The following is a 26,234-nucleotide window of genomic DNA, read 5'->3' as shown; positions in this document are numbered from 1 at the left end:
GGGGTGATCTTGAGAGGGTTCGTCGTGTGCCCGCCGACGGGAAGTGAACTCATAGGTCAGGAGCCCAATAAGCGGGGGCGGACCCGCCGGACCTTAATGGGCCCTAACCTCCAAAACGTCCGTTCTAGCTTCCACGTCGCGTGTGGTCCAACGAAGTAGCGGTTGGGGCTCGTTGACCACCGGCACCGTAGGGTGTTGAGCAGGGGCTTACTTGTGGTCCGTCCTGGAATGATGTCCAACAGTGACCCTCCGGATGACGTTCCAGGGGGGAATTCCGTGGATATTCCCCACACTAATCACCGAAGAGGGGTTCGAACACGCCGGACTTGCAGCGAATGATCTGGACACGCCGAGGTTGACGCCCCGATCAGTACAGTCACACGATCGTAGTCTTCCACGCTGTATCCTCCAGGCTAGGGGCCGTAATAGTACCCCGGTATCACACTTCACTGACTTCGTGGTTACTTCACCAAGGTTGACTCGTGACCTTCAACCAACCACTGTCACTTGAACACCCGATAGCTGGTATAGTGTTTTTTTTTTGCGCACTTCTGCTCGTTTCGACGGACCAAGCTCAACTGTCCCGATCTCTACCATTCATCTCCTCTCAACCTCCTAGATGCTCCACTCCTCGTCCTTTCCTCTCTCTCCTCCTCCATCTCCTTTGACATATCTCCGGAACTACGAAGACGCATTGTTTGCCATGGTGAGATGTGAGATGTCTCAACATTTATTCCCATGAAGCAGCATTCAATAGTTTTTAGTACTTTTTTGTAGGGTAAATGGTTTAGTGCGGTCTTTGCCGTCTTTTTTATCATTTACAGTAATAGCAATCTAGTAAACCGTACACCACTTTTATTATGTGTGTTTACGAGATTGTTCTTTTTTTTATCTTTTGTTTTTGGTTCTTATTTTGTCTACATGCAAAGACTTACATGATTCAATTAAGGAGTGCTGGGTGACAAGTTATATGTTTTTTTTTTATTTTGGGTTAGGTATTTCATTATGTGTTGTGTAGCCGGTTCTTCAGGTTATGACCACGGGAGTCCAGCAATGTATATATATGTTTTCAAGTCTGCCTTATATGTGTTTCAAATTGTATAAAATAATTTAACAGACTGTTTTTTTAAATACACATAGAAAACAAACCCCGTGAAGGAAACAGAACACATGAAATAGTAACTTAAAACTACTGTACATTTGAAAGAAATATATCGAGCCGAGCAAGAACAATAAATAAATTAAGTATTTTTAAATATTTGATTACTCCTAATGGAAATTTACTGTGATAAACAAAACTGTGTCCCTTATCTTTTAAGTATAACTTGTCCTTGGACATGAATATTGTGCCGAGCATTGAACCGGTAACACAACCTAGCCTTCCTTTTATGAACAGAACCATCTGGGTTGGTTTTCAGGCGAAACACCCACTTACAGTCCACTGGCTTGCGACCTTTTGGGAGATCCACTAGATGCCAGGTCTCATTGTCGGCCAAGGATTTGAGTTCCTCGTCGACGGCTACTTTCCACTCGGGCCAATCATCCCGCTTCCGCAATTCCTCAATTGTAGTTGGCAGGTTGTCAACATAACTCTCCGCATTGAGAGCGAAAGCGATGCAAGAATAGTCCTTCAATATTATTGGCGGATTGCGTTTTCGCTCACTTCGGCGAATTTCCAGGGGATCTCTCTCTTCCAGCTCACTGTCGTCTTCACAGTCACCGAATTCCTCATCTTCACTGACTTCAAACAGCTCGACTAGGCCCTCCTCGAGGCCCTCGTCTTCATCCTGCTCAGTAATCTCCGGATTCACACCATCCAGCATAGGTCCAGGATACGCAGGAACCTCAGGATCCACTGTCGACAACCGCATTGGTCCGGCTAACTCAACAGTACCGGAACCCGGTTCTTTAACCGGATTATCCCCTCCGTCATTCAACAGCTTCGTAGATTCATCAACAGCAACGTCACGGGAAATAAATATCTTTCACCCGTCCCACAGACGATAACCGTTTATGCCATATCCGACGAAGAAGCAATCCTTACTGCGTGACTCCAGCTTGTTCCGCTTTTCCTTCGGTACAAAACTGTAGGCTTTGCTACCGAAAACCCGGAACCTGGAAACATCGGGTTTGTGGCCGTACCACATCTCGTACGGAGTCTTTCCGCTTGGCAATGCTGCTGTCGGGCTCCGGTTGATGATGTACACGGCTGTCAAAACCGCCTCGCACCACATATTCTTATTCATTCCTGCATCTTCTATCATCGCCCTTGCCTTGTCCATAATTGTTCGGTTCAGCCGCTCGCTTACGCCGTTTTGCTGCGGCGTATATGGAACGGTGTACTCAAGCTGTATACCCTTCAGCCGGCAGAAATCACGAAATTTTTCTCCTACATATTCGCCGCCATTGTCGCACCTGAGGCGGGATATGCTGCTGTCAAAATGCGACTCTGCCATGGCCGCAAACGTTACGAAAGCATCGTGAACTTCATCTTTGGTGTGCAAAATGTACACCGCCGAAAAATGGGTATAGTCATCAGTGAAAGAAACATAATAACGCTTACCGTTCCAAGCAGCGGGCTTCATACCTCCACACACGTCGCTGTGAATCAGCTCCAGCGGACGTGCACTCCTGGGCAAAGGCATCTTGATGAAGGGCTGCCGTGTCTGCTTGCCTTTGAAGCACGGCCCACACAGCTTGCTCTCCGGCGTTCCACTTTTCTTCATCACTAAGCCTTTCACCATATTTCCATTCACCAACTTCATCAGTCCACTTCTTCCTATGTGGCCATATCGTTTGTGCCACACACAGCAAAAAAATAATTTTGATATCACATCAAAGTGGATGCACTACAATCATGTCGAAAATTTCATGTAATTTTTATGACCACATAAATAAACAAATGCAGTAAAAGCAGCGTAATGTCAGTTCATGCATTGTATTAATGATAATTTTGTCCTTTTTAGCAAGTAATATTACACCATATTTTCGACATGATTGTAGTGCATCCACTTTGACGTGATATCAAAATTATTTTTTTGCTGTGCAGTTCTTCATCACTCATAGTCTTTTCACTGAACAGGGCTTTCTGCCCATTCACTATCCTCACGTTCACGTCCAATTCATACAGACAGTCCTTCCGTTTGGCAGCGCAAACAACTTCGCCATTTCGCTTTATCACCGCACTGTTCTTCCCGAATACAACCTCCATTCCCAACAGACCCACGCGCCTTATCGAGAACAAGTTGTATCGCAGTCTCGGGACGTACAGAACATCATACACAACGCACTTCTGTTGCTTCTTGCCAACGTTTGATACCATATCAACTGTCCCAGAGTGCTTACACTCAAGCACTTGTCCGGACGCAACTTTTATAATCACTGGCTTGTCCAGTTTCTTCACATCATGCAACCATTCCGTCGTGACCACCATGTGGTCGGACGCTCCCGAGTCCAGAATCCATGTCACGGCACTGTTCTGCGAATCGTTTGCACTGCCAACCGCACTCTCACTAACCAGGCTGCAAACGAAAGCCACTTCTGCTTCGCTGACGTAAGCTTTTTCTTTACGCATATTCTTTTTGTTGTCTTTTTCCGACACTTGTTCTTTGCGGCTCGGACACTCCGCCCGTTTGTGCCCGAGTTTCCCGCACGAAAAACATTTCAACTTGCTCTTCTCCCGATTGCCACTTCGACCGAACAATTTCCCGGCGAAAGCGGTGGACTCACTTTCCACCTCCACATCGTCACTGTTTGCACGCTTCATGCTTTCATTCAACAACCGAGCACGTACAAAATCCAGCGTACACTGATCGTCCGAAAGAGTCTCAAGAACCGTCACTAGCTGACCGTAAGACCGCGGCATCGATTGGAGCAGGTAGAAAACAACCAAACGCTCGTCCAAATTTATACCCGCCGATTGCAAATCGCGCACTGTTCTGTCAAACACCAGCAGATGCTCTTCCAAAGAGCCACCATCTTCGTATTTCATTGCCACCAGTTTCTTGAGCAGGAAAAACTGGCCCGAAATTCCCTTCCGAGCGAATGCATTTTGCAGGGCCTTCCAGATTTCCACCGGCGATCGCTTCTGCTTGACGTACTCAAGCTGCGAATCCGCTATATTCCGGATCAGGACCGATTTGCACTTCACATCACTCACTCTTCTTTCGGCCAGCCTCAACTCTTTCTGCAACTTAACCTCAGCACTGTCCGCGGCAAGAACACGATATTTCGGCACATCTTCTGCTGCCTGTTCGATGCACGAAAGGAGCCCCAACTCCTCCAAATGGACCTCCATCCAGAAACTCCAATTTGCAAAATTGCTTCCGTCGAAAAGGTACACTTTTCTGTCCACTTCCATCGTTGAAAAACACTCTCACTCGACCGAAACAACAATCCGTTCACTCGACCGGACGAAAGCACATACTTTACCGACGATCACGCGATTGCAGGTCAGGGCGTAGCGCTGGGCCCATAACCTGAGAAGATTCGAGCAGGGAATACGAGCGGAGCGAAAGAAAAACACGTTCACTACGTTTGACGTATAGATAGGAAGTGTTTATTATACTCTAAATTATAAGTAAGCAAAATGGTTCAAGATGTGTATAAAGTAAGGTAAGGCACACACTCAACTGTAAGTGATCAGATTGATCCTAACAAAATGGAGTGAATTAGCTGAACTTATCGGGAACTTGTTGGTTTTTGTATGACAAGTGTAACTATATATATATATATATATATGTGGACGTACGTTCCTTGGCGGTGAATACATTTATGAATTTAATTGTAAAAAACGGACGTTCATGCAATATACTTAAATGTGAAAATTGTATAATAGGAATTCTGTGCAAATAAATAACTTAATAAATAAATGGAAAAGCGTACTTGTTACAATGGAATGGAACGATTGGCCGCATCTTTCCATTTGTTCAGTTTCCCTGGTTAGATTCTTGCCCGGACAACTTTTCGGATTCTAGATCCGTATATATATCAAAATCTAGCGATTCCATCAGTTGCTCGATTTCCATATACCGTGCCGATTCAAATTTCGGACACTTAAACTCGAATTTCGGACACTTTTAAAAGTTGATTATCTCGGTCGAATATGATCCACATGTCTTGTAAATTTTAAATTTTTTTGACTAGTGCCCTCCACGATCATCTAACATTATAACTTTGTTTCTAACTGGATGTAATATTTAATTAATAATGGAAGTGTCCGAAATTTGAATCGTCCGAAATTTGAATCGGAACGGTATTCTTGGCTACTGTGATCTAAAAATATTATTTTCAAAGCTTTTAGCAAACTTTATTTTGAATTGTAAATTTGCACAGTCCATAGTGTTTATGCAAACCTGTACTAGTACCTGCCTCAGAATTCGCCGATATACAAGCTGAGTCTTCATGTTGCTGGTAGCATGTTTCGGTATAGATTTCTGACGATTCTAAAGTGCCAATCAAATAGGTGAACAATCAGAATTAACAGAAATGCAGTCTAAATTACCTACCATTGGAAAAATTGGACGGTGATGAGCGAAAAGTATGTCGTTTCTTATCCTGTGATATCCACGTACTACTTCCATGTGTATTCATGTGCTGAATGAAATTTGACACCGACCACGAATGAGGCAAATATTTTACTACATTTATTTCCTTTTCACAAATCGGACACGTGACAAAGGCTATTAATTGACCTGTTGTGCTCCGAATTTGCATGTCAACCAAAGAGACTCTAGAGATTTGATCTACAAAAGAAATAGTGAATGAAATTGAGTAGTTCATTTGTATACAATTATTGTCATGCCGTCATCTTACTTGCTGTAGTACTTCCTTATTCTACTAGCCAATACAGCGTTTTCTTCAGTGTTATCAGTAGGAGATTCATTTTTCTCAAGCATTTTAATTGCTATTCTGTATGGTGGTGTTATTTTCTCGAATGAATTAGTGGATACCAAAACGTTTTACTGTTGATATTATAGCTTGAATGCACTTCTTCTCTGCCATAGAAAATCTGAATTCTGTCGTATTATCAACAAAGCCACCAAAATAATCCCCTTTCACTTTGTTGTTCTCCAGAATCGCTCGTTTCACAATCTTCCCGCCCCTAGTTTATAATTCAAGTTCCAGGGAATCGATATCTGCAACGGTCAGGTCACCTAGCCAGCTCGTTGCTGAAAGACCCCGCAGGTCGAGAGTGTTCTGCACAAGAGATGGTATCAACCCAATCGTGGCTTCAATGCGCGACCAGAACCGCTCCTGTAAAGTTTTTGTTATACTTACTAACTTTATAATGATTTTCGTTAACGATCAAGCAGATAAAATACCTGCTGCAACTTACAATAACTTAATTTCTTTCTGAATTGTCCATTTCGGAATTTAAAGTCAGCAAATAACAGAAACTTTCGATGGAACAAGCTTTGGAACTAACAAATATCATTCGTTACTTTGTTTTTCACATTGATCTACGTTTATATGTATAGGCAGAGATGCCAGGCTTATTTTGAAAAAATCTGGCAAAACCCGAAAAAAAAAGTCTGGCAAAAATCTGGCACAGCAAATTAACATAGGAAGCTGCCAGATTTCTCAAAAAATCTGTCTGGCAGAGCTTAAATTTCTCTGGCTGTGCCAGATAAATCTGGCAACCTGGCAACGCTGCTTATCAGTGGGAGCAAAACGTCAAAATAAAGCATGCACAGTTTACACCTATACTGTATAGGTGTAAACTGTGCATGCTTTATTTTGACGTTTTGCTCCCACTGATAAGCCTCAAATCGTATTAATTTCTAATACCGTCCCTGATTGGATGACCTGTAAAATGTTTGCTTGAAGTTATGTTAATCAACTGTGATGATGACATCAAAGCAACCGGACATTCTTGATCGTGATTTAATCCGTGGACAACACCATTCGGAGCTTACCACCATGAATGTTTAACGCGAACGATGAAAATAAATGCACTTTTTTTAATTAGATGCAAATGGAATGAGCATTCTAAAAGTGAGACGCCCCTAGCCACAAATGGTTTGGATGACACCCCGAACACATCATTCAGAACCAGGTCAAAAACAGCTTTCTAGATGATATGACAATAAAGTGCAGCTCCAACGACTCGGGATTCCCTTGCCGGAAACGGGCCCTTCAACGAAACCGTTGTTCGATACGCATCGATTTACTTTGCCATAGCCACCCACTCTGCAACTGTGAATTGCAATACAACGCAATCGCTCCTGTCCGGTGTGTCCTTGGGAGACGGGGTCCACTAAGGAGCTTTCCCCCGGTCAAATTCAATTACCCTATCTCCACGGGTCCTTCCACAAAACCATCACTCGCCATACAGTGGAACATGAACGGGGCTTACAACAATCTTTAAGACCGGGAAATCCTTTATCAAGAACAACATGTGAAAAGGGCATACAAGCTTTTTGTAAACAAACCTTCTTATGCCCTTTTCTCGCCACCCATATGACATCAACGCAAACCATTAACATTAGCGGGTAGGGGAAGCTTTTCCCTTCCCTATGATGTTGTTGGTTTGCGTGGGCGACCCTCGGTTGGCGAGAAAAGGGCATACAAAGGTTTGTTTACAAAAAGCTTGAATGCCCTATTCACATGTGGCTCTTGATATCATGATTACAACCCATCCCACCCATCCTGGCCATCCAGTGCGATGAATGACACTTTAGAGGGCCAGTACCAGTGGATCCTCAAAATAAACGAAACCGTTAACCATTCTGCGGCAATTCTGACTTTTGGTACCAGTGTTGGCAAAATCATCAATCAAATGATATTTTTCCGGTCTCATACGATCTCAATATCACGCGTGATATTGGCACAAGATACTGCTGCAAGCAGTCAGTGACGGTAGTTTCGGCTCGCGTTCGGATGTAAAGCAAAAATTGTGAAACTCAAACTCACCGCAGCTTGGTTAGAATTGTAGCTGGTGAGTTTTGTTAGTTTTATATTCTGTAAGTTGCGGCTTACTTGCCAGCCTATAGCTGGCCCGATTTACCCCGGCGGGGCGGCTACGAGCAGAGTACTTCCCCCAAAGACGTACGGATTTGGATGGATTGATAAGAAAAGAGAAAGAAAAGTACAATTTAAGACGTCTATTATCCTCTAACCTTTCCCTTTTCTCCTCGTTATCCTCGGTGTCACTCGGTGGGGCCCTTCGACGATAGCGGCGGCGGTTGCAGATCGTACTGCTTTACGTTGGCTCCAGACACGGTCTGTGCCGAGCGTTTTCTCCTTCACTTTAGCTGCGTAGCAGCGGTCCTTGGCGTTTAGCGGGGGGGATGAGCAAGGCTCCTTTATCGGAACCCCCTCGGCGACGATGGTGACGAATCACCGGACCAACTACTCGCCGTAGATGGTCCCGGTAGTCACCGCAGTGCACTACCCAGGCGAACGCTCCTTCGGTTCGACCTGCTTCGTCCCTCCTTGGCTCTTAACTGCGGTGGCGAGACTGGCTCTACTGGCTGAGCCACCGCAGTGAGGACGGTGGGTGTTCGGGGATCCTTGGGGTTTAGCCGGGAAGCGGAAAAATCCTCGAAATTTAGCTTCCCTTGGCGGCGATCCGACACCCTTCACTTCAGCTCACGAACCACGGCACTTTTAGGGGAAACGACGTCACTTCCACGCGACGGGGCTGGGAATTATCCCTCCAGCGGACACACGCCACGAAAACGGCACTCCAACTTCTCGTTTTCACTTCAAACGGACGGGGCAAAAAACGCGTCGATTTCCTACCGTGGCTCGTAACTTTCTCTGTACTACTTGACAATCACCGACAATACAACAACCGCCATCGTTCTCCTGCAACCGCGCTCGAATGTTGTGCTGCTTATGTTTTTCGCCTTCTTTTGCAGCGGGAGGAGAAACGGGACCTAACTTCATTCTACACGCGAGACAATTTTAAACGATAATTTTTACACTATATTCTAATCCTAAAAATATGCCTACACGAATAAAATCTAAGATGAAAATAACAAATTAAAATATTTACAAATAAATCAGTGGTGAGTAGGTTGCCGAGCGTACGACCAAAACAAAAACAAATCATAACAGACAAGGCACACGCTCATGGCAAACACGTTAAAAGGGTGGGTTATAAATTGTCACCCTAGACGAGGGTTACAATTCGTAGCTGCCTCAGCGTAAGATACCAAATTTAAACCACTCAAGGGTCTTGAAAGTCCCATTATAGTACTCATCCCATAGCAGTATGTAGTGTCATTATAGCCCGAACGTAAACACCAGAGGCTCAATTCCTCCTCACTGTCCTCAACGGCGGCTCCATCGCATTCACCAGAGTGGGCAGAGGGAATCCTCTGTGGATGTAACCTTTGCGTCGTCAGCTGGCTCCATTAGCATCCAGCAATTCTTGTTATTTACGCAAACAGCCTCCGCACACCCATCTATGTATACCTATCTTCGATATTCCAGCTATTCAGAATAGCATCTCTCTCGATGACATCCATTAGGACAATAAACTTAATAGGAACCCATTTCCTTCCGGGCATGTCGGATCGAACAATTAAGGACCAACTGAAGACGAACGGACGGACCGAAGCCTTAATTGAATAAAATTCTTCCATTCTCATTGTTTCAATTTACGCTATTTCTGTTGGCGAGTTCTATGTTTCCCCTTTCCCCAGAAACACTCTTCGTCGTAAATTATCGCAAAGTGGTACCTACTAAACTTATGTTCAGTGCAAAAATCATGTTGGAAGCTTCAATTAATCCATTACAGTAACCCACTGCTCTGCTTTTATCGGTCGGTCTGATACTTGTGCTGTATTCTAAAAAAAGTATGAAGTGCAATCAACTCGCCACGGTGGAAACATTTACAACCTCCCTCGTCGTTAAGCCGTTTCAATAATGGCTATTCCGCCCCTTCAGATAATGTATGTTTGACTGCCACACGCGGACGGCTTCGATCTTCATTATTATCATTCGTCGGTGCACGAGGTGTAAATATCAACATCATTTGCCGAATATCAGGTAATCATGACATTTGATTTTCGAAAATAATGCAAATGGAAAAAAGAGACCTACTGCGTTATAAGATTACCAGTTTTTTTTTTTCAAAAAACGTAAATATTAACACTGTGTGCAGTGAAGAATTGAATTGTGTTTGATGGAGGAGGGCGCGGGGTGGTTGTTTGGATTAATGGGGATACAGAGGGTAGTAAAACCCGCGAACGATGCGCTCAATACAACAGCTACCGAGGGCCATACGACATATTCCGCGCTCTTGAGGAGCTAATGAAATTTTCTTTACGTCTTCAAGTGCCTGGAATAAGCAATATAAAGTGTAATCTGGTTGTCGTTCCCGTGGAGATAATGTCAGTGTCGTTGAATTAGGCAGAGAGCAACAATTTCGGTATTGTTTCGCGGGAGATAAGTGCTCATTGAATGATGGGAATGATGACATTGATTAGATTGAAAGCAATTGTGAGGCAGAAGTGAACAGGTGAATGGGTATTGTACGGAGATGTGTGACAAAGAAACGCATTGCAGAGTCAGTTTTGCCCTGGGCCACTGGTTGATCTGCTGGGGAGGTGTTGTAGATTAGTATTGTCACAATAATGGCCCTTCGCTCAATTTCACCTTCTGTTCAATTTTAACACTGCCGTACTCTAACGGAACTATCAATCTATCCTCTTCGGAACTTTCTCTAGCTAATAAATTATCGCGCTAAAGCTTCATGTTGATATTAGTACAGGTAGTACAGTTTAGGCCTAGAAGTTTTTAAATACTAAAATACCACCTAGAAATCAACCATGATAATAAATAGAAAAATCATGTCTATCAGCAGTTCTAAGAAAACTACAGAGTGCTGATATTAGTTTTCCTGAATTAACCACATCAACGGATGTTCCGGATATTCCGGAGGACGTTGCGGGCAAGCTTTTTACACGGAAAATATGTATAATGTTTGTTAGTTTTAGATAACCAACTCGTATAATTTATCCGTCGACTTTTAAACAGAGTTGCCAGAACTTATTTCCGGATATCTTTTCAACAAATCGGCAATAAGGATCCAAGGATCCAAGAGACGTTTCTCAGTGGAAGTCACAACTAGAAATCAAGAGTGTGTGAGTGATCTGGTGTTAATGGTGCTGAATGTAAACATAAACAAAGCAGAAATTCATATGAGAATAAACTGCCAGTTCTACTGTGATCTGTCAAAAGTTCTTGGTAAACAAAAAAGTCAGCTGATTGCAACTGTCTCGTGGACAGCCTTATACCGATTAGCGAGATATTCAGTACTATGACTTCTCTGTCCCCTTTAGTATTAGTGAGCGATTTCACTACTACATATGTTCTACTGGTGGAAAATAAAAAACAAATCGCTGTCAAGTCCACTTCAGGAAAATGGTAAGAAATCAACTTTATTTCTAGTTTATGTTTATTTAAAGCAAAAACTATTAATTTCAAGGATTGTGAAGCTGCAGCACAAAGATATCGTCGTAAATTGGAAATGTGCTACGGTATCGACCCGTCAACAGTACAAACGACACCGCAAGAAGTGCCATTAATGATGACATTCGCCAACATCTACCAGTTTCTAGTTTTGGATCCCAACCCGTTTACTGGTGAACCAAAAGATTGTGGAAAAGGAATGGATGCGATTTTTTATTATAAAAACGGATGGGTCAAGAGTGTTTCTGGACGAAGAGTGCAAGATATATATGTGGTGCACGGAGTTGTTCGGCATTCGTTCGCGCTTAACGAAAAGCCTCTTAATCCTTGGATTTTGATTGATGAGCATGGCAAGATCCTTGCAGCACATTGCAACTGCGCTATCGGGCTTCTAGAAGCATGCAGTCACATAGGAGCTACCTTATTTGCCCTTGAAGGAATTCGAACATCCGTCCTCGAAAAAAGGTAAATAGGTCGTTGTTGCTTCCCTGGTAATTACTTCTCATATATTTCAAGTTTGATTAGCTTAGCATTGAGGTGTTTTTATGATATTATATGATTTTTATTTGCTTCTACATTTCCAGTTGTCGGTAACATATTTGCCGGCATACTGGAGAAAACCTCCGGCAAGTATCAGCGACAACTTATATAAAAAGGTGCGTGATATTGATTTTGGCAGGCGCATACAAAAAAACATTTTGTCTATCAATCCGTTAAGTTGTTAAGAATCCAGATGTCGAGACCTCTTAAGCGTGCTCGAGGCGGATGGCTTGAATGTTACTGCTGCTAGCCTATACTGCGGTGAAATTAATATGGACTATTGCTGTGCAAATTGCTCGTATGCGACAAATTTGAGAGAACAGCTGGATGACTACAACCTTCAGTTACTCCATGACCCGTTAAACATGCAATCGATTGCTGAATTGAGAGAACGTGCATTCGAGTACATCCAAAACCTTCCGAGTGATCCGGCAATGTTGAAACGAATCGACGACTTAACTGCTGAACAAAGTGACTCCAAGTGGTGGAATGTATTCAGGAGTGGACGTATCACAGCATCCAATTTAAAAGACGTGTGTAGCACTCAGTTGGCTCGACCATCCGTATCTCTGATTAAGAAACTGTGTTATCCTAGTGAGATAACGTTCTCTACAGCAGCGACCAAATATGGCAAGAAACATGAGGAGAGAGCTGTTGATCAGCTGTTTCACGCAGTTCAACATTTGCACCAAAATTTGCGGAAAATAAAATCAGGGCTGGTGATTTATGAAGAGCATCCGTTCATGGGAGCATCACCGGATGCAACCTTTCTTTGTGATTGTCACGGCATAATAACAGTTGAGGTGAAGTGTCCCTTTTCAGCTCGAAATCGTTCAGATATGGTTGCGACCTTACTACAGCTCCAGGACTCCTTCATTGAACGGAATGACACTGGCCAGATCCTGCTAAAAACTAAACATAAAGGGTGATACGGTCAAAATTTGGTCAAGGGAAAACGCGTGTAAATCGGTGAAATCGTTTATTTAAAAAATCAAATTAAATTTCTTTTTCAAGTTCAATTAGTATAAAATTCAGGAAAAATATTCAGTTAGGCTTCCGCTTTTCCAAATCCGAATTGCCGGGCCTTACGCTTGACCCCTGCCATCAGATTTTGTACAGCCACCTTGTCCACCTTCTTCGCCGCAGAAAGCCAGTTTGCCTTGAACTGCTGCTCGCCCTTAGCAGTTTTTTTGGTCTTCTTTAGGTTCCGCTTGACAATAGCCCAGTATTTCTCAATTGGGCGGAGCTCTGGCGTGTTGGGAGGGTTCTTGTCCTTGGGAACCACCTGCACGTTGTTGGCGGCGTACCACTCCATGGCCTTTTTACCGTAATGGCAAGATGCCAAATCCGGCCAAAACAGTACGGAACAACCGTGTTTCTTCAGGAAAGGCAGCAGACGTTTATTCAAACACTCTCTCACGTAAATTTCTTGGTTGACAGTCCCGGAAGCTATGAAAATGCTGCTTTTCAAGCCACAGGTACAGATGGCTTGCCAAACCAGATATTTCTTTGCGAACTTTGACAGTTTCATGTGCTTGAAAACATCTGCTACCTTTCCCCTTCCTTTTGCCGTATAAAACTCCTGTCCCGGAAGCTGCTTGTAGTCGGCTTTGACGTAGGTTTCGTCGTCCATTACCACGCAGTCAAACTTCGTCAGCATCGTCGTGTACAGCCACTACCTTCTTGTAAGTCGATAGTCCGGCTCGTTTTTTGGCTCGATGCACGGTTGTAGACGATACACCCAGCTTATTTGCGGCATCTCGGAGAGAGAGGTTAGGGTTTCGCTTGAAACTACCGGCAACTCTCTTTGTCGTCTCAGCGGCTTCCGGTTTTCGATTTCCCCCCGATCCAGACTTCCTGGCTGTCGACAAACGTTCCCCAAACACTTTAATTACATTTGTAACGGTTGATTTGGCAACTTTTAGCGATTTTGCCAACTTTGCGTGCGAGTAGCTCGGATTTTCGCGATGCGCGAGCAAAATTTTGATACGCTGCTCTTCTTGCTTGGACGGCATTTTGACAACTGAAGAGTGAATTCCAAAATCAAAATAGGAGCAACATTCTACACACACACACCTTCAAAATGAGGGGTGTTCAGGTTTTTTAAATGCAAAATTGAAAGAAATACGTCAAGTTGATATTGACCAAATTTTGACCGTATCACCCTTTAAATATTTTTTTCAAGCTCTGATGCAGATATACGTCTGTAAGGCAAATTTTGGATATTTTTACGTGTGGTCTCCTCAGCAGGTTTTGCTGTTCGAAATTAAACGCAACGATGATTTTTGGTTGTTCTGTAAAAACACGGCGATAGCTTTTTTCAAAAATGTTATTTTCCCTGAATTGGTTGGTAAGAAATTTACGAATAAATGAAACAAACAATATAAAAATCTCTTTATTTAACAAGAATAAAACATCTCAAAGAGAAGGAACAACACTAGGGCATAAGTTTACCAGGGCTGCAGCTATGACTAGTATTTGATCGATCGCGGGAGTATCGTTGTTCCAGTGCTGTAGCATGGGAATGGTGTCCGTCAATACTAAGAACTTTTGCCGAAGCACTCCTATCAACCTCTCCACGTGGATCCTCAACGAAGAAAGTTCTTTAGAATGAACTGCATCAAGGGATTGTAGCTGTTGGTTTTTTTTCTTGAAAGCTGGATAAGCAACAGTTGCATGTATCGGAGCCAACAATTCGTTGATTAAAAATCCTCGATCAGCCATTACGAAATCTCCTTCTTCAATGTAGTTCAAAAATCCAGAAGATTTCATGATTTTTTTGTCCGAAGCTCGTCCGCCAAAGGCTTCAGATACATACAATATGGATCCAGATGCGCTGACTCCGATCAACACTTTGATAGTGTTGTGCTTTTTATAATTAGAAAACACGTTGGCACTAGCAATCATGGCTCTAGAATTTGGCGATTCAATATGTATTTCGAAGCAGTCAATGATCACTGTAACAGCATCGTTGTATTTCTTTCGGAATGCTGACGGCATATGCTGCTTCAACACGTTTCGAGACGGAAATCTTACGAAAGCGTTCATAAACGGGTAAATCGCGTTAATCGTTTCGTAAAAATATTTGGAAAGCTGTGTAGCTTCTTTTGCGTCATTCAAATCCCGCTGTAGTTTATCTTGGTGATCTCGAAGGGAAGTGACTTCTTTCTCGAATCGTTCTAGCGCAAACTTCCATTGCTCCACTTCCTTTTCCATACATGTTTCCGTTTGGACGCATACGTCACTGTAATAAACAACCTTCGATGGCACATTGGACGATTCTGTTCCGTTTGGTTGACATCGATTCATGACGGTCAAATTATCAGCTCCTGTTGTTGTTGATTGTTGACAATTTAGCCAGATGATATCATCAAGAGGGAACTGATTTTGAACGGCGAGTCCAGCAATCCTGTAATGGTAATTAAATACATATATTAGAGATGTGAAACTAAATTGTTCATTATTTTAGTAGAATATCAAATCTTGCTTCTTTGTGCTTCTACTGTGTGAACAGTTTCTTTCAAAATTTTGTATGGAGCAGAGGTACGTGATATCTTTCTTTATTATACACGTGATTAATGGATAGTTCTTTATTCAGTACGTACTCATTCGTTTCGACTGCTGCAATAGACGCCTTGTAAGTTCCAGATTGATCCATGAACGAGCTAGAAGTGGATAGAACCGAGGGTGAAACATCACTCAAGCTGTATGCGCCACCAGGGATGCCTTTCGTTGCTGCATTCAATCGTAGACATCCACTTTCGATTAATTGAAACGATAGCCTGAAAAATATTTGCGTTAACATTAGATTAAAACCTAACTCCTTCATATTAGAGCATACTCTTGACTGATCTCTAATTCAGTCCCCGATTCGTTTTGAAATGTGTGATTCAATTCATGAAGATCACAATTTCCTTCAGATATTGGTTCGCCACTTGTGTCTTGCTGATTTACAGGCGGGTCCAAATCAATATTTATGTCCACGGTTGAGGTGGATTCATCATTGCTCTCCTGCTGATTCACAGACGTATCGAAACTGATAGGACTGCTCTCCGGGTACTCCACAAAATTTGTTGAACACCCAGAGTCAAGCTGATGATCACTCTCAGATCCCATCGTCATAGTAAGCAAATTATCAGTTGTATCCTGCAGATTCAAAGTAGGAGCCCAATCGACATCATTATCCTCCAAAAGCTTTGCAGGCTTCCCGGAGACGAAGTGCCGACCACAGACACGATGCTGGGGAGCCGGAGTTTTGGTCAAGCCACACACTTTCACCCAAACTACAAGCCGCATTTTTAACAAATTCCGCTCTGATTCACTGAACCGTTTGTATACCGCTGGAAGCCGGAACATCCGATACGTTTTATCGCTTGAATAAACGTATTACGAAGGAATCACACACCTTAAAACCATTTTTGAATTCACGTAAATTTTTATTCGGAAGAGTTGAATTAGTTTGACAGCTGATTTTGTGGTTGAAAATAATAAACAAATCGATTCTACACGGCTACACGAGTTAAGGTGGTGTTAGTGAGATCTTGCAACAAGAAGTCTATTGGGTAATACCACAAACGAAGTGACAGACGGAGCGGCTCGAAAACTTCGGTGACTAACCTGCTACTTCAATTTTTCAGTGTACCACATGGCAACACCACTACTACTGGATTGTACCACATGGCAACACTACTACTGGATTGTACTAGCATTTTCACCAAATGTATTAGAATATTTTGGTTTTATCTCTTTCACTCTACTCAAAACTGAAATGTATAAAAAAAATGACAAAATGATACGCACTCTTTGCACACTGTCAAAGAATCATTGTACACAAAATCAACTTTGTTCAAATCAAAACAAAAAAAACTAACCCATCTGGTGGATGATGGCACAAGCTTCCAATAAAATTCTATTACAGTGAACCACATTATTTTAATGGATTTTCTTTCATTGTTATCGAGTCACGATGAACATTTCTCTTTTCAAACGTGACTGGACTATCACTTGTTTCGTTCGTCAAGTGTTTCAGTTCATTTCATTTTAAGCAATGAATGACTCAAAAACTGCTTCCTTCGTTTTTTTTCACTTTCACTTCAATTCGGGACTTATTCGGCTTGTCACGATCTGACGACGCAGGCATCAAAATATAGTATCCGGATAGTATCCGCACAATATCGGTTGCCGATAGGGATGGCATCTGGATTATACGTAGTAATAATATATTATTTTATATTAAACGAAAATTAAATTAACGATGCCATTCTGGAGTCCAAGATGGCAGCCATCGGGGTCAGGGAAGGTCTCAAATACCCTACAATATGGGTATTTTCGGAACGGGGATACCGTGTAGATGCTGAAAATCGATACCGATGGCGTTGGACATCGATTTCTGGCTTCTAGATGTCAGCCCGATTCCAAAAATCCCACATTGATCGGAATTAGACAGTATTTCACAGTTTTTTCTGAATAAAAGCCGCCGTCTTGGATTTAAAGACGGCGTGACATCAATTTTCGGCATCTACATCTCATCTCCATTCCGAAAATAACCATATTTTAGGATAATTGACACTTTTCCGCAAATTGCCGTCTTCTTTGATTACAAAATGGCTATCGATTTCCGGCTTCTAGACGATACCCTGATTCTAAAAAAAACGTTTGTTTGTCACCTTGATTCCAAAAATACCCATATTGATGGGACGGCATCAGAATTTCCCATTTTTTTCTAAAATAGGAAGCATATCAATTTTCGATCTTTAGACTTCATACCAATTACAAAAAATACCAATATTGATGACTGTATTTCCACTTTTTCGTAAATCGGGAGCCGCCATCTTTGATTTCAAAATGGCGTCGGATATCGATTTTCATCCTCTAGACATCATCCCGATTCCAAAAATACCTTTGTTGATAAGTATTTGACAGCATTTCCCACCTTTTTTTAAACTGGAAGCCGCCATCTTGGATTTCAAAATAGCGTCGCAAATAAATTTTCGATCTCTAGACGTCACCCCAATTTAAAAAATACCCATATTGATGGGTAAACAAACCACCCGACAATGATAAATTTGACATCCACGTGAACAGATCTATGCGCATGAACCGAGTGAACAATCAACAAAAGTCATTAAAACTGCGTGAATTTGGATCGAACAGCTTCACTTCAATGCAAAAGTAAGCTTCTTCTGACAATGAAAGTAGAAATGAACACGAGTCAAGCCAAAACAAACAGCATGGAACCTGATCGAAAGTGGTTCTGGGATGTCCTCGAAGAAAAGACTTTCAAATGAAAGTGATGGTTGACAGCTTCATCGTCGCTTGACGATTTTCGATTGAAAGTGACTTTGTCGGGCCCTGGTGTTCACCGTAGTCGGCATATTTTCTATGATAATCGACTGTCTTTCCTTCCGACACTTGCAAAGCAAGCTATCAAATTACAGTACCAAACTAAAATGTCATATGACAGGCTCTGTCATACGACACTGTTGCCGAAGACCGTCACGAATGTATGTATTTTAGTTGATGATGATGATGATGAGACTTACGTCAAGGCGGACTTCCAGCAGCTTCCAGGGCTACTGTTCTTCACCGCACAAGTTTGATGTTCCGGAGGAAGTAAGGAAGCGGAAACTTTCAAAGTTTGGCAAGCGATCTGCTCATGTGGCAAACGGAGTACGCCGTTCGTGACTACCGGGACTGTAAACGGGGAGATCTACCTCAAGGACTGTCTACAGAAGCGTCTGCTTCCTCTGTTGAAGCAACATGTCACTGCCAAAAGCTACTTTCTTCTCTGATTAGAGAGTCTTTCGCTTTTGTGACACCTATGCCAAAAAACAGCTTCTTGAAGTTACTTTTTTCTCCGTTAGGAGAGAAGTTTTCACTTCTAAGGATCGAGAGTTTTTCGGATTCAATGAAGAACCTGGAGTAAGCTTCGAACTTAACTTTATTTTCAATTTCTGTACAAAGTGATCTTAGGTCTACGTGTTGCATAAGTGATTTATAATTATGTAAAAATATTACCTGTTCTTACGGAATTTACCATGTCCCTTTTAATACCGGGCCTTTCACTAGTTTCCTAACTTTAAGCTGAAAAAATGCCACTTGTCCTTCAAAGGGCTAACTTATATATTGAGTCCTTATGTACTATGTCCTTTTCAGAACCGGGATTTGGTCATCATTTTTCTAAGTTTATTGGTTTATTTTACTCAGGTCTGAAAAGGTTAACAAATAAGAATTTGAAACATTTGTAGCGCTTAAACAGTAAATCATATCCTTCCTTAAGGATAAACCGAGAGGGAAGATTATGCCTTATGGTATACGCACGTGGGCGTGTTATTCTTCACTCGAAAGCATGAGCGTTCCTAGATAAATAGTGCAGGCATATTATGTAAACGAGCGATCGTTTTTGTTTTACCCTACTTTTCATTTCATTTTCTTGAAACTGGTATCGACATCAACGGACCTTGTGCAACTATGTGGATTTGCTTATGGCTTTGATCTGTAGATTACTTGTCTCGCGGTAACACAACAAGAGGGCCCTACGATCTTATGGCCGGACCTAGCTTCGTGCCACTATTCAAATGTTGTCCTGGAGTGGTACGAAGCCAACGGGGTCACTTTCGTACCCAAGGACCAACGCACCGGAGCTAAGGTCCATCGAAAAATACTGGGATATAATGAATCAGACACTACGGAAGCATCCCAAGAAGGTAAAATCTGAGGAAGACATGAAGAAAAAGTGGGTTTCCGTACAGAAGAAGCTGCAGCCAGATATTGTACAGAACCTAATGAGTGGAGTTGAGCGTAAGGTGCGAGTGTACGGTCATGGTATTGAAGTTGAATGAAATGAATATGCGGAAAGCTTACTAATGGGTTATATTTTATTGTCTGAAAATTTGAAAAGCATCTGCCAACTAGGTAATATTCTAAATACAGCGTTTTTTCTGTGATGCAATTTGATGTAGGACATCCTTTATGCTTAAATCCATATTGATAAGACGTCAATGAGGTGTTTTGAAAAAAAAAGTTGATCTCTAGGATCAGTTTCAAGAATTGACCGCTTTAACAGATGTTCCGGATCATCCGGTGAACCATCCCGTGGTCCCCAGGGTTAATATTTCGGTCACAACTCTAAATTCATTCGGATAAGACGTTTATGTGTGGTTTCGCAAAAAAAAATGAGGAGCTCTAGGATCAGTTTCATGAATTAATCACTTTTACGAATATTCCGGATCTACTGGTGAACCATCCCATAGTCCCCATGGCTCATATTCCGGTCAAAATTCCGAATTAATTCTAATAAGACGTCTATGAGCGGTTTCGAAAAAAACACGGAGCTTTAGGACCAGTTTCATTAATAGACCACTTTTACGGATGTTCCGGGTGTTCCGGAAGACCAGACTCCTGACTTTCCGGATGCAAAATTTTCCGAAAAGGAGGTCATCTACCTTGTTAATAACTTTTTATAAGACATCAGGAAGTTATCTCTTCAAATTACCCTACAATAAGTGTTTGTCCTGTAACCAACGGTAACAGTGTAGCTTTCGAGGTGACTTTGTCACCACGCGTATAAATAATTAGTAGATTTACAAGGCGGACACAACCCTACCATAGAGGTAACTCTAAGACTAGAAGGTCCCGAAATAACGTGCTCAACTTTTTGGCTCAGCTCTGGTACTCTCTTCGGTCCCAAGCTAATCGATTCACCCCTCGAAACATAAGAAAAACCACTAACCCCTCATTTTATATGTCAAACTTTCATAGTGAATCAAAACAAACATTGCGTAGTACTAGAATTTCGACTAGAATGGGGTACGTTAATCGTTCGCTTGGGACCAATACCCTACTGCGAGCACAGAGTTAGTTTTATGACGTGAGAGTCACTTTGTTTACAGCGGTTTGAACCAGCGGAAAATATCGCGTATCGCGCCGCTTCGCTGCAGAAAAACGGCGAAACCACGGATGATGCCACGGAAAGGAACGTTTGACAAGAAACAAAGAATCAATTGTTTGACCTCCGCAGGGAGCCGTAGGTTAGTTTGCTTATCTAGATAAGGGACAGTTAGTGGAACGATCTGTTCACTTAGGCTAGTGATTAGAAAGCTGAAGAGGAAGAAATTCAGTGCCTAGAAGGAGGAGAAAGGAGAAAGGATTCAGGAAAATATAATTTTTCTGTTCTGACGAACAAAATCATTGGTAGTGGGAGAAAATGTGACGTCCATGTAGTAACTGAATACAAATAAATTGAATACAAATTAGCAGACTACGAAAAAATCAAACATAAATTAAACAGCGTCAATTGGCAAATAATTCTAAGGAATGAAGGAAATGTTGAAACTGCTGTAGACATCTTCTACCAAATTTTATCAGGAATAATTTTGGAAGAAATACCTTTGAAGAAAAAAAGACGCTACAGAAGCACAAAAAATCCAGACTGGTATAACAGACAAATAAAAAACTTAAAAAATCGAAAACAGAAAGCACATAAACGTTACAAAAAACACAATAATAGTGAAAATTTGGCTATCTATTTGGACTTATGCGATCAACTAGATTTAGCCATCAGTAATGCATTTGAAGAATTTAATTCAAAAACTGAACTTGAAATAAAGTCCTGCCCAAAGAACTTCTTTAATTACGTAAAAACCAAATTAAAATCTGACAATTTTCCATCAATAATGCATCTTGACGAACGTGTCGGGGATAGCTCGGAAAAAAATTGTAAGCTTTTTGCAATTTTTTTTCAAGAAATCTATACGACATTTTCCGATGAAGATCGCGACCGTGATTATTTTGCATTTCATCCAGAATTTTCAAGGGACATTGGCGTCAATCAACTTCAAGTGCAGGATATTTTGCAGGCTTTAAAGAATTTAGACGCCTCAAAAGGTCCTGGACCTGACGGAATTCCTCCAGTATTTTTAAAAAGTCTAGCAATGGAACTCACTGCTCCATTGTTTTGGCTTTTTAATATGTCACTGGAATCCGGAACCTTCCCAAAAATATGGAAAAGCTCATTTTTAGTACCTATTTTTAAATCTGGCCGAAAATCTGACGTACGTAATTATCGTGGAATAGCCATTATCTCTTGCATTCCAAAGCTTTTCGAGGCAATTGTAAATGAAAAATTATTTCTTCAAACCAAAAATAGAATTACTGACATGCAACACGGCTTCTTTAAAGGACGTTCGACCTCGACAAATTTACTTGAATTTATAGACTATTCATTAAATGCAATGGATAATGGAAACCACGTAGAAGCTCTCTATACAGACTTTAGCAAGGCATTTGACCGAATTGACATACCAATGCTTCTTTTCAAATTGAAAAAAATTGGAATTGAGCCAGGACTCCTGAAATGGCTTGAATCATATTTAACTAACCGCCAACAAATAATTAAATTCAACGGAAAGAAATCGACCCCAATTCAAGTCACCTCAGGAGTCCCGCAAGGCTCTCATCTGGGACCTCTTCTTTTTATTCTGTACGTAAACGACATTTCCTTCATTCTCAAAAAAATAAAATTGCTAATCTATGCCGACGACATGAAGCTCTTTTTGGAAATAAAAAATGATGAAGACATCAATATATTCCAGAGTGAAATACACATATTCTACACATGGTGTAAAAAAAGCCTATTAGAACTGAATGTAAAAAAATGCAACTTAATATCATTTAGCAGAAAAAGAACACCATCAAACATTTCAATTGCATTAGGAAATCAGAATGTAGAAAAATGTGAAAGAGTCAGGGATTTAGGGATTATCTTAGACTCCAAACTAACTTTCATAGACCATTACAATACAATTATTCACAGGGCAAATAACATGCTAGGCTTTATCAAGCGCTTTTGCTATAACTTTCAGGACCCATACACAATTAAAACACTATATATTGCCTATGTGAGGTCAATACTGGAATATTGCAGCATTGTATGGTCTCCATTTTCAATCACGCACGAAGAAAGATTAGAATCAGTACAAAAGCAATTTCTATTATATGCCCTTCGTAAATTAGGTTGGACATCATTTCCTCTTCCATCATATGAAGCACGCTGCATGCTTATAAACATACAAACATTAAAAGAGCGTCGTGAATATGCAATGGTTTCGTTTGTAAACGATATCGTTTCGCAGCGCATTAACTCAGCAGAACTTTAATCAAAATTAAATTTTTATGTACCTACTCGACAACTCAGAAATCGAAATTTATTTGCCGTAACCCATCATCGCACAAATTATGCAAAATTTGGGCCATTAAATCGCATGATGGCGTCTTACAATCAATACTGCGAAACCATTGACTTTTCAATGTCTCGGCATAAACTAAAACAATATTTTAACTCCATACGGAATCATAACTCGTAGGAAGTAAAAATATAATAGCTGACAATATATTTTTTAATATTCTTAAGAAAAACAAATTTGTATATGTATTTGTACTAGTCTACATCGGTTGATGAAATAAATAAATAAACTGGAGGGGTAGGTCCATCTACTGGGCCTTTTTCTGCTTGTTTCGGACAAAGTCCGTTATTCTCTTCCCCAGTGGAGGTCATTTGAGGACAACGGAACCGGAGACCGAGAGGACTGAGGGCCGTTATCTTCCTTCCACCCGAGCGGCTGAAGAAAGACATGTGGTGTTGAAAGCACTACCCTAGTCGACGCCATTCTACCGGCGAACCAATCAACGTCGCCATTCCCCGGTCATTATCATCGTCACCGATGTTTCAAGGCCGATTCCACGGGCTTCGACATTACACTGCCTGTTCCATCACGATCTGCATTCTCCGGTCGGTCCCAAGCATCGCCACCGTAGCACTGGCGGCCCAGTAGTCACCGCCATCGCTTTTGCACGGACAGTCCCGACATTACCATCGGTTCAACACCGTAGCTGCACGAGCGAGCCAAACATCATCGCCGTTCCACGTCTTCATCGCCTTTGATGTGGCCCTAGCAGGTTCGTCACCCAACGGGCGAGCATACAAGCAGCATAGCCTTTTCGCGAACGCACCACACGGGCTAGCCCCCAATCGAGGCCCGCCATACTATTTTCAACCGTTGGAAACTAACGATTTAAAATTTGCTCATTACGTGACTAGCCTATTGGTCCCAAGTACATCTATAAGCGTACCCCCATAGAGGTAACTCTAAGACTAGAAGGTCCCGAAGAAACGTGCTCAACTTTTTGGCTCAGCTCTGGTACTCTCTTCGGTCCCAAGCTAGTCGATTCACCCCTCGAAACATAGGAAAATCCAATAACCCCTCATTTTATCTGTCAATATTTCATAGCGAATCAAAACAAACATTGTGTAGTACTAGAATTTTGACTAGAATAGGGCACGTTATTCGATTTGCTTGGGACCAATAGGCTAGTCAAGTAGTGAGCCAATTTTAAATCGTTAGTTTCGTATTGATTGTTGGTACCCCTTTCTAGTCGAAATTCTAGTACTACACTATGTTTGTTTTGATTCGCTATGAAAGTTTGATAGAAGTTAAGATGAGGGGTTCGTGGATTTTCCTATGTTTCGAGGGGTGCATCGATTAGCTTGGGACCTAAGATAGTACCAGAGCTGAGCCAAAAAGTTGAGCACGTTTCTTCGGGACCTTCTGGTCTTAGAGTTACCTCTATGCTATTATCATCTCCTTACGGGCGAGAACGCCATCATTGTCGCCATGGGAGCGAGCGCTACATCATGATCATCCCACCGCCACTGACCTACCCACCTCTACGGAGAGCCAGACAAACTGCAGGTACCCCGCCAAACACATGTGACGTCACAAGCATAAAAATAAAAATGTGAATATGTCCAAGAATAGGGAGCTTATACTTTACTAAAGAGCGCAGCCCTTAAACTATTTCTACCATCTCCTTGATTTGTTTCCGTTTCTACCGGACCCAGAAAAGGGTCTCCATGCCTCGCCCGGGAGGTCCGGTCTGTTAGGATCAATCTGATCACTTCCAGTTGAGTGTGTAATTGCATTACCTGAATTTATATACGCACCTTGAACTATTTTGACTACTTGTATGTTACGGTATAATAAACACTTCCAAACTGTACGTCAAACTAAACTAACGTGTTTCTCTGTTGTGCTCCGCTCGTATCCCTGCTCGAAACTTCTCAGGTTATGGGCCCAGCGCTACGCCTGAAGCTGCAAAAGTGATCGTCGCGAAAGAACGTGTTTCGTCCGGTCGAGTGAACGGGATTTTCGTTTCGGTCGAGTGAGAGTGTTTTTCCACGATGGAAGCAACAATCAATACGAAACTAACGATTTTAAATTGGCTCACTACTTGACTAGCCTATTGGTCCCAAGCAAACGATTAGCGTACCCCATTCTAGTCGAAATTCTAGTACTACGCAATGTTTGTTTTGATTCGCTATGAAAGTTTGACAGATAAAATGAGGGGTTAGTGAATTTTCCTATGTTTCGAGGGGTGAATCGATTAGCTTGGGACCGAAGAGAGTACCAGAGCTGAGCCAAAAAGTTGAGCACGTTATTTTGGGACCTTCTAGTCTTAGAGTTACCTCTATGATGGAAGTGAACAGAAAAGTGTACCTCTTTGACGGGACCTATTTTGACAATTGAAGTTTCCGAATTGAGGCCCACTTGGAGGAGCTGGGGCTCCTTTCGTGCATCAAACAGGCGGCAGAAGATGTACCGGAATATCGTGTGCTTGCCGCAGACGCAGCTGAGGTTAAATTGCAGTAGGGAGAAATGACTGGCGGAAAGATGAGTGAATGAGTTGAAGTGTAAGTCGGTCCTGATTGGGAACATAGTGGATTCGCAGCTTGAGTACGTCAAGCAGAAGCGATCGCCAGTGGAAAACTGGACGGCGCTGCAAAATGCATTCGCTCTGAAGAGAATTTCGGGCCAGTTCTTCCTGCTCAAGAAGCTGTCGGCAATGAAGTACGATGATAGAGGATCTTCGGAAGAGCATCTGCTAGTGTTTGACAGAATAGTGCGCGATTTGCAATCGGCGTTTGTTTCCTATCTATCTGCTCCAAGCAATGCCGCAGTCGTACGGTCAGCTTGTGACAGTCCTCGAGAAACTCTCCGATGATCAGTGTACGCTCAATTTTGTACGGGCTCGTTTGTTGAACGAGAGTGTGAAGCGTTCGAACAGTGACGATGTGGGGGTGGAAAATGAGTCCTCCGCTTTCACCGGTAAATCGTTCGGAAAAAGTGACCGAGAGAAAAGCAAGCTGAAATGTTATTCGTGCGGAAAGCTCGGACACAAGCTGGAGTCTCGCAGCAAGTCCTGCTTCTTTGTTG

The 26,234-nt window shown here is 42.1% G+C and overlaps 1 protein-coding gene and 1 pseudogene across 1 annotated transcript in view; both read left to right on the top strand.

The window, feature by feature from the left end:
* The window catches only part of LOC135704075 (xaa-Pro aminopeptidase ApepP-like), a 42,157-nt gene that overhangs the window by 10,497 nt on the left and 5,426 nt on the right, over window positions 1–26,234 (top strand). The window lies entirely within an intron of this gene.
* On the top strand, window positions 11,447–12,893 carry LOC135704089 (uncharacterized; annotated as a pseudogene).

This window comes from Ochlerotatus camptorhynchus, unplaced genomic scaffold (assembly GCF_037179485.1).
Source record: "Ochlerotatus camptorhynchus isolate MF236.1 unplaced genomic scaffold, CSIRO-AGI_Acam_v1.1 ptg000230l, whole genome shotgun sequence".
In the NCBI taxonomy this organism is placed as follows: Eukaryota; Metazoa; Arthropoda; class Insecta; order Diptera; family Culicidae; genus Ochlerotatus; species Ochlerotatus camptorhynchus.
This window is presented reverse-complemented; position numbering and strand designations above follow the sequence as displayed.